Here is a 12,711-nt window from a genome sequence, read left to right as displayed (position 1 = left end):
GCCATCCCTACCCTCAGCTACCTGTGCTCATATGCTCGAGGCTTCTCCAATTTTCTGATGTTCATGCTAATGCTTTAAGATCCTTGCACTGAATGTCAGCAATTTTTTCCAGAAGCCTCAATGACTACTGCCCAGCGGCTCTTCCATCCATATTTATGACTATCAAGTGTTTTGAGAGGTTGGTCATGGGTCACATCAACTCCAGCCTCCCACATTCCCTTGATCCACTGCAATTCACCTGCTGATGCAGCAGATCCATGGTAGGTGCCCTCTCCTTGGCTTTACACACATCTCTGGAATGTCCAGATAACATGGGCATCTACGTCAAGCTCCTACTTATTGACCACATCTCCACCTTCAACACCCTAATTCCAAACAAACACATCTCCAAGATTGTGAGTAGGATTAATTTCCTAGATTTTTATGCCAATTATATGGCTGAATTAAGTAAGTCGATTTAATTTTCAAACAAGTCTAGGTTCCTTTTTATTTTATCAGAGTCCAAATGTAAATGTATTCACATTAAAATTATTTGTATGTTGAAGCCATTCATCTAAGTTCTTATGACACTTACAAAACATGATGTAGCAAAGACACCCAACGTGCTGTCTCTATGATAACAAGGGGTCGAGCTGAATGAGCACAGCATGCCGAGCAGCATCAGAGGAGTCGGAAAGCTGACGTTTTTGGTCTAGATCTTTCGTCAGAAAATGGACGCGAAAGAATCTGAGATAACAGCTGTCGAGCTGGATGATGCTGCTTGGCTTGTTGTGTTCATCCAGCTCTACACTTTGTTATCTCAGATTCCCCAGCATTGGCAGTTCCCGCTAACTATGTGGGCGCTCCAGTTTCCTCCCACAGACCAAAGATGTGCAGGCTAGGTGGATTGGCCATGCTAAATTGCCCGTAGTGTTCAGGGGTGTGTGGGTTCGAGGGGGATGGGTCTGGCTGGGATGCTTCAACGGGCGGTGTGGACTTACTGGGCTGAAGGGCCTGTTGCCACACTGTAGGTAATCTCATCTCTGAGCATGTGCCTCTGTCTCAGTTCTATCACGACTGCATTGAGACTTACCCTTCGTAATGGTCCTCTAATAATGGGGCACTTCCTCAAGACTGACCATACAGAATTGAGTCGCTGCCTCAGCATTGACCGCTTGACAACGAGCCACTGGTTCTGAATAGGGCTGCAATACCTCAGTCCTGACCCTCCATTCATGGGGCATGCCTTGAATTCTGACACCTGCACACTAAGGCACTGCCTCTGACAGCAGTGCACTCCCTCAGTTCTGACCCACTCAGCACTGAAGATCTAACAGTGCTTCAATATATCAGTGTTGATCCTATGAGAATGAGGCAGGCAGTCAGTGCTGAGCCTCTGATAGAGCTGCATAAAGCTCATTCCTGATGATTTAAACACATGCATACCCTCAATTCTGACACTGAGGCACTGCCTCAGAATGGACCATCTGACAATGATGCAATACCTCAGTTCTGACCCTCTGACAGTTCTGCAACACCTCAATCCGCACCCTTCAATCAGGAGGCACTCCCTCAATTATGAGCCCTTTGTGGGTTCGTTCTGTGGCAATACCTCATTGCTGCAGTGTCAGTGCTGAGAGCGGGCCTTTTTATTCACTCATCAGTACCTAAGGCACTGGCTAATTGTCAGCAGCTCAGTTCTGAGGCAACATCTCTTTGACAGAGTGTCAGCACCAAGGCAGACCCTCACTGTAATGGTGTCAGAATTAAAAGATTGTCATTTAGAGGGTCTAAGAAGTGGTGTTTCAGATCAGTCAGAGGGTCTATACTGAGGCATTTCAGATCAGTCAGAGGGTGCCTCATTTTAATGCAGTAAGACTTGACAGAATGCCTCATTGTCAGAGGGTCAGAGCCAAGTCAGTGCCTCATTATCAGACACAGTCCAAAGAGAGGGGCTTGATGTCAGTAGCTCTGTCATAAGGTGATACCTCATTGAAGGATCATTCTTGAGTGTGTGCCGCATTGTTTATGGGTCAGTACGGAAGGAGTGCCTCAAAACTGGGGAGAGCCACGTAATGAGAGATTTGGTGCTGAGGTCAGTGCCTCATTGTTACAGGGTTAGTTCTGAGGCAGGCTCACATTGCTAGAGGGTTAGTTCTGAGTGAGTATATTAGTTGTACACAGTAAATACTGAGTCAGTACCTCAATGCATTGGGTTCAGAGTTGATGGAGTACAACATGATCAGAAGTTCAGTCCTGAACGATTGCAGCTCTGTCAGAGGGTCAGAACTGAGGGGGCAGTGCTTTCCTGTCAGTGGATCAGTTCTGACACAGTACCTCATTGCTGGAGGGTCAGATCTGAATGAGTACCACATTGTCAGAAGGTCAGTACTCAGCCAGTGCCTCAAACAGAGAGTACCCATGCAAATAAGCAGTAAAAACACCCATGTAAATTAAATCTTAAAACACAGAGGCTCCTGCAAACAAACCCTAAAACAGAGAGCCTCCTGGAAATAAACCCAAAAACACAGAATGCTCTGCAAATAAACTCAAAAACACAGATGGGACTGTAAATAAACCATAAGACGCGGAGCTTATTGTTTCAGGGTTTTTTTTAAACAAAGACCCAACCGTAACAAAATCATGAAATGAAAATCCTCCTGTAAATAAATGCTAAAACCTAGAGCTCACTGGAAATAAATCCTAAACTACACTGCTCACTGTAAATAAACCAGACAGCCTTCTGAAAAGAAACCTTAGAATACAGCCTTTTCATGTAAAACTTAAATCACAGAGCTCTTTGTAAATAACCCTAAAACACAGGCCTCATTGTCAATAAACCCGAAAACAGAGAACTCCCCCCGGCCAGTGTATAAGCACTGCAACACAGAGCCCCCTGTATAGAAGCCATAAAGCACAGATCTACCCTGTAAATTAAGTCAAAAACATACAGGACACTGTAAAACACAGAGCCCCCTACAATTGTACACTCAAATACTCAGACCCCTTTAAAATGAACTCTAACACACATCCCCCAGGAAGTTGAGAGGAAAAGACAGGGCTGAATAAAGCCGAAAACACAGCGCACCTCTTCATGCACCCGAATACTGAGCCGACCTGTGAACTATCTGTAAGACAGGGCCCTTCACAAATAAACCCTAAAAGACAGAGCTCGCGATAAATAAAGAGCGCCCTGTAAATAAACCCTAAAACACTGAGTAAAAACCCAAAGAACTGCGGATGTTGCAAATCAGAAAACAAATACAAAGTTGCTGCAAAAGCTCAGCAGGTCTGGCAGCATTTGGCAGCTGAAAAACAGAGCTAACCGGTTCCGGTTCGGTGACCCTTCCACAGAACCTCCCTCAGTTCTGCTGGGCTTTTCCAGAAACTTTGTTTTTGTTCCTGATTTGCAGCATCCGCAGTTATTTCAGTTTTCAATTCACCAGGCAGTCAGTAACATCAAATGGTTGTGTATCACATATTTACCAGTCAGACTCAAACACGCCAAACTCGTTCGCTCACGTGGTCTGAGAGAACAAGGTGTTGAGCCGGATGAACGCAGCAGGAACGCTGACGGTTCGGGCCTAGACCCTTCTTCAGAAAAGTGGTCACTTGTTAATCTTGTAACCTTTGCCCCTGAATATCCTGTGGTCTGCCCTGTTTACTCATATCGGTTAGCACTTAACAAGGCTTCCGGAGGCTGGCTGGTGTGTCTTTAGTGATACAGGGCCCATCGCCTTCAAATATCCTTTTGTGTGGTTTTTGTGTGACATTATATCATAAGCCTCTTTACTGTTGCACTAAAGGTCCTCTTGACCGATGAACCCACAGCGCTCCATGTGACCACTATCGCGCTCTCATTCATTCATAACTTTACTGACCACTCACGAGGGTCCTCTGTTTACTGTTACGCATTTCATTCATTCATTCATAAAATTGCGATCTTGCCATACTTTTCACTAATAAAGGGAGACTATAAATTAAAATGTTCCTTCCACGCATTACTGCCTTTTCACAGTTTGAACTCGTGTTGCTGACAGTGTCCAAACCTGTGTCTACATCAGAGTCAATCCCTGACTATGTGTTAATTTTCTAATCTATTCAGAACAATATCTTCCCATCCATCGTGTCACCCGAAACTATGAATAATTATAATATTAATCAGCCCTCAACAAACGTCTCCCAGGACTTGAATTGCTGGCGGGACATCAAACAAGTTTCTGCTTTACCACGTCTCTGTTAGATACATATTGAATAGGGCCCGCGATCACTTTCAGAAAGTTCCTACTCTCTCTCAAAACAGCTCTTCCGTGAAATTGAGCGAGAAGAATGAGAAGGTCGGCAATAGTGAAATCTCAAGTCCCGGCCGCGGTAATCAGGCCACTGACCTTTCTGCTGTCATCAACTGATTGTCAGCCCAATCAAATCACATCGGGTTGATAATCTTTCTGGTGTCGTCTAATTTTAAAATAATAAAAAGGATCCACACTAGTCATTGCCCTATTTCAAATACCTCAGTCCTGTCCCTGTAATAGCCCTCAATCCTGACCCGATTGGCAGTCAGACAACACTGCACGTCTACGGTACTGACCCTCTGACCATGAGGTACTCTCACAATGAGATGTTATTGTATAACATCCCATTGATTTCGATACTTCTGCAAATTAAAGTCTTTTATCTGCCTACGCACAGGGATGCAGGCACTGCCCTGAAGCTTCCTGCCCAGCTAGGAATTCAGTGTAAAACTTTTGTAACTCTTTGTCTTCCCACACATCGGTATGCAGACACTGTCTGAAGCTTCCTGACTGAATACAATTAGAATTAAACTGTGTCAAATAGGGTTCGGTGGGGAACATTTGTAAAGGTGTGAAACTTCTAAAGCATGCAATTTCTGTCGCTGACAAAGGGGCCAGGGCACTGAATTTGTGATTTCAAGTTGCCAGTGTGTCTGGTTAGAACAATCTGTCCGGAGAACAACTTGAAATCGCCTCATGCCATCAGCAGCCACTTCAAGAGCAATCGATACTATATCCTGTGAAAATGGGAACTGCAGATGCTGGAGAATCCAAGATAATAAAATGCGAGGCTGGACGAACACAGCAAGTCCAGCAGCATCCTGAGATGTGCTGTGTTCATCCAGCCTCACATTTTATTATCTTCGGGACTACATCCTGGTCTTTCACGTTCTTGATGTAATAATTGTTTGGTATCCTGTCTTTGTCTGTTGTAGTAATTATTTTAGGTATCATGTCATTGTAAAATGTGTAATTATTTTATGTATCATGTATTTTGTAAAGTATGAAGAGCGGGGACTGTCCGCTGCTCGGGGAGAATTACCTGCGAGACTCTGCGCTCTGTGCCGGGTTAAGTACTGTGATTCTCCACAGCTTGTACTTGCTTGGTAATAAAAGGGGAGATTTTGAAGTTTGAAAGATCGTCCGAAAACGAACATGACAACAGTACTGATTCGCTGACAGTGAGGTCCTCCATCAGGACTGACCCTCTGACAATGAAGTGCTCCCTCAGTACTGACCCTCTGACAGTGAGGTACTCCCTCAGTACTGACCCTCTGACAGTGAGGTAGTCCCTCAGTACTGACCCTCTGACAGTGAGGTACTCCCTCAGTACTGACCCTCTGACAGTGAGGTTCTCCCTCAGTAGTGACCCTCTGACAGTGAGGTTCTCCCTCAGTCGTGACCCTCTGACAGTGAGGTACTGCCTCGGTACTGACCCTCTGACAGTGAGGTACTGCCTCGGTACTGACCCTCTGACAGTGAGGTACTCCCTCAGTACTGATTGTCTGACAGTGAGGAACTCCCTCAATGCTGACCCTCTGACAGTGAGGTACTCCCACAGTACTGATTCTCTGACAGTGAGGTACTCCCTCAGTAGTGACCCTCTGACAGTGAGGTACTCCCTCAGTACTGATTCTCTGACAGTGAGGTTCTCGCTCAGTACTGATTCTCTGACAGTGAGGTACTCCCTCAGTACTGACCGTCTGACAGTGACGTACTCCCTCAGTACTGATTCTCTGACAGTGAGGTTCTCGCTCAGTACTGACCCTCTGACAGTGAGGTACTCCCTCAGTACTGACCCTCTGACAGTGAGGTGCTCTCTCACTCCAGTACTCTCACAGTGCTGCAATAACCATCATCCAATGGTACTCCCTCAAATCTGACTCTTTGACAAAGAGGCCCTGCCTCAGAACTGACTTGCTGACTGAGGTACTAACTCAATCCGACTAATTCGCAGTGCTGCAGTGGGAGCTGTGTTTTTTCATGTTGATTTACAGTGGGCTTTCTGTTTTAGGCTTTATTAACTGGAGGTCCTGTGTTTTGGGGTTTGTTTGCAGTTGCCTCTGCGAGTTTATTTGCAGGAGGCTTAGTTGAAGGGAGGATTTGCTGGGGGCACTGTGTTTCAGGATTTATTTACTTGGAGCTCTATGTTTTACACTTTATTTACAGGGACTCTGGCTTTTATGGTTTCTTTTACATTTTAGTTCCTGAATGACCCTTCTTAGGATTTATTTAAAGGGGTGTCTGTGCTTGAGAGCATATTTACAGGGTTAACAAGGTGTAGAGCTGGATAAACACAGCAGGCCAAGCAGCAGCAAAGGAGCAGAAAGGCTGGCGTTTTGGGCAAGACCCTTCTTCAGAAATGGTAGGGGGAGGAGGATCTGAAATAAATAGGGAGAGAGGGGGAGGCAGACAGAAAATGGATAGAGGAGAAGATCGGTGGAGAGGAGACAGACAAGCCAAAGAGGCAGGGATGGAGCCAGTAAAGGTGAATGTAGGTGGGAGTTAGGGAGGAGATAGGTCAGTCCAGGGAGGATGGACAGGCCAAGGGGGCAGGATGAGGTTAGTAGGTAGGAGATGGGGCTGGGTTTTGAGGTGGGAGGAATGACAGGTTAGGGACCCTGTACCCCAATGGTGTCAATGTGGACTTGACAAACTTCAAAATCTCCCCTCCCCTGACCGCATTCCAAAACCAGCCCAGCTGGTCCCTGCCTCCCTAACCTGTCCTTCCTCCAACCTATCCCGTCCTCCCACTTAATTTCTCCTCTATCCGTCTTCTATCGGCCTCTCCTCTCTCCCTATTTATTTCACAACCCCCTTCCCCTCCCCCGTCTCGGCCCGAAATGTCAGCTTTTCTGCTCCTCTAGTGCTGCTTTTCCTGCTGCGTTCATCCAGCTCTTCACCTTGTGACCACAGTCACAATGATCTTTAATTGTAAACTAATCTGTCATATTATGTAATAAAATGTGAGGCTGGATGAACACAGCAGGCCAAGCAGCATCTCAGGAGCACAAAAGCTGACGTTTCGGGCCTAGACCCTTCATCAGAGAGCATCTCTGATGAAGGGTCTAGGCCCGAAACGTCAGCTTTTGTGCTCCTGAGATGCTGTTTGGCCTGCTGTGTTCGTCCAGCCTCACATTTTATGATCTTGGAATTCTCCAGCATCTGCAGTTCCCATTGTCTCTGTCATATTATGTGATCTGTGAAGGTTACAATGGTTCCCGTGCCTCCTATCGAATACACAAATGCTCTCCCTCAGCTCTGTCTCTGGGAATGCAAAGCTGCTTTCTTCCACGCTACCCTCAGAGATAACACCAGCTTTAAACCTAAGCCTCGTCTCAGCCCTAATGTTCACACTTGCATAAACATGAAGCCTCGCCTCAGCCCTAAATCTTATTTACTGGGGGCTCTGCGTTTATGGTTATGTACTTTATGTACTTGAGCTCTGTGCTTTAGGTTTTATCTAATGTGGGTTCTGTGTTTAATAAGAACCAAAAGAACTGTGGATGCTGTAAATCAGGAACAAAAACAAAGTTGCTGGAAAAGCTCAGCAGGTCTAGCAGCATCTGTGGAGGAGAAAAACGAGTTAACTTTTCAGGTCCAGCAACCCTTCCTCAGAATGGAAGGGTACCCAGGCTCGAAAAGTTAACTCATTTTTCTCCTCCACAGATGCTGCCAGACCTGCTGAGCTTTTCCAGCAACTTTGTTTCTGTGTTTAATAGTTTATTTACAGAAGGTTCTGTGTTCTAGGTTTTATTCACAGGAGGTTCTGTGTTTTCGGGCTTTTTACAAGGGACTCTGTGTTTTAGGAAAATTTACGAGCGGCTCTTTGTTCTGAGTTTCTTTTTTACAGTGATCTCCGTGTTTTAGGGAATATTTACGGTGAACTCTGATTTAGAGCTTGTTTACAGAGGGCACTGTGTTTTAGGGTTTACTTTACAGCTAGCTTTGTGTTAGGGTTTATTTACAGGGAGCTCTCTGATTGAGGGTTTGTAGGTAGTGAGATCTGTGTTTAGGGTTTATTTACAGTGAGATCTGTGTTTTTAGAGTTTATTCACAGGGTTTTCTGTATTTCATGGTTTATTTACAGGGTTTTCTGTGTCTTTGGGTTTGTTTACAGTGATCTGTGTTTTAGGGTTTATTTACAGTGAACTCAGCGTTACAGGGCTTATCTTCAGGGCCCTCTCTTTTTTGGGCTGATTAACACGGTACTCTGCGATTTAGGGCATATTTACTGGAAACTCTTGTGTTTTAGGGTGTACATAGATATTAGAGGGTCAGTACGGAGGGAGTGCCAGGCATCAGCCCTCACCCTAACCTTAGCCCAAACCCTAACCTTCGCCATCGGCCTAACCCTAACCAGAACAGGAAAGAGCCTAAGGGGCCAAATTGTGGGTACGCACCCTTAAATGGAAGGAGAGGGGCACCTTCTTCCCCCTCTCCCCCAATCCGACCTACACCCCCACCCCCACACCCTATCCCATCCCCCATCCCAAAACCCTATTCACACTCCCCCTCTACTTTTTATTCGAAAGAGGAATCCAAAATTAGCGGTGTGCATCCATAATCCTTATTTCTGGGGGCGCGGGGGTGCTAGATAACCCCCAGATTAGGGTTGCGCCAACATAAATGCAGCCTCTGGCTCCCTCTCGCCCTGCCCCCAGACCCCGCAACCTGACCTTCACAAGAAGGGGGTGGGTGCCTTCCGCCTTCAAAGGGTTGGTTTGTCGGGAGGGCGGAGATTGGGAACCGATGCCGCCTTTCGGGGACCGAGCCGGCAGATCGCAGCAAAGATGAGCACCACCACGGGCGGGTCGCCAGGGGGCTGCAGTCACAAGAAACATCGCATGGGCCCAAGCTATGCCTGCCTTTTTGTAGGTTGCATGGAACAGTCCCTCTTCCGTAGTTACACTGGCCCGAAACCCACCTCTTCCTCCATAACATTAACGACTGTATCGGCGCCGCCTCGTGCTCCCACCAGGAGCTTGAACAGTTCATCCACTTCACCAACACCTTCCACTCCAACCGTAAGTTCACCTGGACGATTTCTAATACCTGTTCACCTGGACTATTTCTAATACCTGTCTCACCTTCCTGGACCTCTCTGTTTCCATCTCCGGCAACAACCTAGAAACTGATATCTATTTCACCGACTCCTACAGCTACCCAGAATACATCTCCTCCCACCCACCTTCCTGCAAAAATAACATCCCCTGTTCTCAATTCCTTCACCTCCGCCACACCTGCTCCCAGGATGAGGCATTCCACTCCAATACATCTCAGGTTTCCTAATATTTCAAGGACCGCAAATCCTCCCCCCGACCCCCACAGTGGTCGAGAACGCCCTTGACCGCGTCTCCCACATTTCCCGTAATTCATGCCCCCTCTCCGCAATAACAACCAAAACACAATCCCCCTCATCCTCACGTACCACGCCACCAACCTCTGGATCTAACGTATCATCCTCCAACCATCATCTGCAATCCGACTCCACCAAAGACATATCTCCCTCCCCACCCTTATCTGCTTTCTGGAGGGACCACTGTCTCTGTGACTGCCTTGTCTGCTCCGCACTCCCCTCCAGCCCCAATACACCTGGCACATTTTTCCCTGCAACTGCAAGAAGTGCTACACCTGCCCCTACACCACTCCCCTCACTCCCCATCCCAGGCCCTAAGAACACTTTGCACCTCAAGCAGATGTTCACCTGCACATCTGCCAATGTGGTATACTGCATCCACCGCTCGCGTTGTGGCATCCTCTACATTAGGGAAACCAAGTGGAGGCTTGGGGACTGCTTTGCAGAATACCTACACTTAGTTTGCACTGAAAACTGCGCCTCCCAGTCGCGAACTGTTTCAACACCCCCTCCCATTCCTCAGATGACATGTCCATCTTGAGCCTCCTGCAGTGCCACAATGATGTCACCCGAAGGTTGCAGGAACAGCATCTCATATTCCGCTTGGGAACCCTGCGGCCCAATGGTGTCAATGTGGGATTCATAAGCTTCAAAATCTCTCCTCCCCCTATCGCATCCCAAAACCAGTCCAGCTCGCCCTTGCCTCCCTACCCTTGTCCTTCCTCCTACCTCAAGCCCCAACCTCCGCCTCCGACCTACTAACCTCATCCCGCTCCCTTGACCTGTCCATCCTCCCTGGACTGACCCAGCTCCTTCCTACATCCCCATCTACACTCACCTTTACTGGCTCCATCCCCACCTCTTTGACCTGTCTGTCTCCTCTCCACCTACCTTCTCCTCTATGCGTCTTCGATCCGTCTCCCCCTCTCTCCCTCGTTATCTCAGAACCTCCTTCCCCTTCCCAATTTCTGACGAAGCATCTAATGCTGAAACATCAATCTTCCTGCTCCTCTGATGCTTGACCTGCTGTGTTCATCCACCTCTACACTTTGTTATCTCAGATTCTCCAGCATCTGCTGTTCCTACTATCTCTGCTAATGCAGAAAACTTGTTTGATATCCTGCAAGCTATTCAAGCCCTGGGAGACGGTTGCTGAGGGCTGATTAATATTATGCTTCTTCAAACGATGACACGATGGTATTGTTCTGAATAGGTTAGAAAATTAACATGTACTCAGGGATAGACACTGATGTAGACACACGTTTTGCAGCTGTCAGCAAAATAAGGCCGTGAGGATTAAAACTGTGAAAGGGCTGTAAATGGGGTGGAAGGAGCATTTTAATTCAGTCTCCCTTTCATAGTGAAACGTATGACAAGATGGCAATTTTATGAATGAAATGCGGTAATATTAAACAAGATACGTCAGTCAGAGGTCAGTAAAGTTATGGATGAATGAGAGCGTGAGAGCGCTAATATGTAGTGCTTGTGGGTGCATTGGTAAAGAGGACCTTTAGTACAACAATATAGTAAAGAGGCTTGCACCAGTAATTATTTACCAAAATTCACTGGAATCTGGGCTGGTTCCCGCAGATTGTAAACTTCCTTTTTAAACAGTGGTGTCACATTGGCTGTTTTCCAAAAAGCACGTAACTATAGGTCAGTTAGCTTAATTTTGGTTGTTGGGAGAATGCGTGAATCCATCATTAAGGAAGATAATAGCAAGACAACTGGATATAAATTGTCTCATTGGGAACAGCCAGCATGGGTTCATGAAGGGGAGGTCATGATTAACTAATTTGGTGGAATTCTTTGCGGACATACTTGCATGGTGGACAATGGAGAACCTGTGGATATCATGTATCTGGATTTCAAGAAGGCATTTGACTAGATGCCAAGGCTGCAACATGAGATAAAGTTGCATGACATTACAGGTAATGTATTGGCATGGACAGAGGATTGATTGACTAGCAGAAAACAAAGAGTACGGGTAAATGGGTGTTTATCTGGTTGGCGGTCAGTGGCTAGTAGTGTGTCTCAGGGATCAGTGTTGGGACTGCAAATGTTTACAATTGATACAGATGATTTATAGTCGGGGATGAAGTGTGGTGTGTCAACATTTGCAGATGGCACTAAGATGAGAGGTAGAGCAAAGTGTGCAGAAGAACTGAAGGCCTGCAGATGGTTATACAGTCTAAGTGAGTGGGCAATGGTCTGGCAGATGGAGTTCAATGTCAATAAATGTGAGGTCATCCATTTTGATAGGAATAACAACAAAGTAGGCTATGGTTCAAATGGTAAAAAAATTGCAGCATGTTACTGTGCAAAGTGACTTGGGTGTCGTTGTGCAGGAATCGCTCAAAGTAATATTGTAGCAGGTAATTATAAAGGCAAATAGAATTTTGTCTGTCATTGCTCGAAGGATGGAGTTGAAAAACAGGGAGGCTATGCTGCAGCTGCATAGGGTCCTGATGAAGCTCCACCTGGACTACTGTGTGCAGTTTTGGTCTCCTGACTTGAAGGGATATACTCTCACTGGAGGGGGCACAGAGGAGACTGACTTGGTTGATTCTAGAGTTGAGAGGGTTGGAATATGAGGAGAGACTGAGTTGGCTGGGATGATACTCATTGGAATTCAGAAGAATGAGGGGAGAGCTTATAGAAACATACAAGATTATGAAGGGAATAGATAAGGTGGAGACAGGGAGGTTGTTTCCACTGGCAGGTGAAACGAGGACGAGGCGGGTATAGCTCAAAATAAAAGGAAGCAGATGTCAGGACAGGAGGAACTTCTTCACCCAAAGGGTTGTCAATCTGTGGAATACCCTGCCCAGTGAAGCAGTTGAAACTACCTCGCTGAATGTGTTTAAGGCAAGACCAGATCACGTTATGAACATGAAAGGAATTTAGGTTTATGGTGAGCGAGTGGGTGAGTGGAGCTGAGTCTCAAAAAGATCAGCCAGGATCTTATTGAACAGCGGGGCAGTCTCGAGGGGCCGGATGGCCTACTCCTGCTTAGTTCTGATGTTTTTCTATTATAATGTTATAGAGCCTCACAGAAAAAGGATATTTTAAAGCAAT

The 12,711-nt window shown here is 46.4% G+C and overlaps 1 protein-coding gene across 1 annotated transcript in view; it reads right to left on the bottom strand.

Annotated features, from left to right (window-relative positions):
• Positions 1 to 3,648, bottom strand: part of LOC132207691 (complement C5-like) — a 73,445-nt gene extending 69,797 nt beyond the window's left edge. Inside the window, exon 1 of the mRNA XM_059643590.1 lies at positions 3,466 to 3,648. The gene's annotated coding sequence lies outside the window, so the exon portion shown is untranslated. The remainder of the gene's footprint in view (positions 1 to 3,465) is intronic.
• Between the last annotated feature and the right edge of the window lie 9,063 nt (positions 3,649 to 12,711).

The sequence above is a fragment of the Stegostoma tigrinum genome, unplaced genomic scaffold (assembly GCF_030684315.1).
Source record: "Stegostoma tigrinum isolate sSteTig4 unplaced genomic scaffold, sSteTig4.hap1 scaffold_124, whole genome shotgun sequence".
NCBI lineage: Eukaryota > Metazoa > Chordata > Chondrichthyes > Orectolobiformes > Stegostomatidae > Stegostoma > Stegostoma tigrinum.
This window is presented reverse-complemented; position numbering and strand designations above follow the sequence as displayed.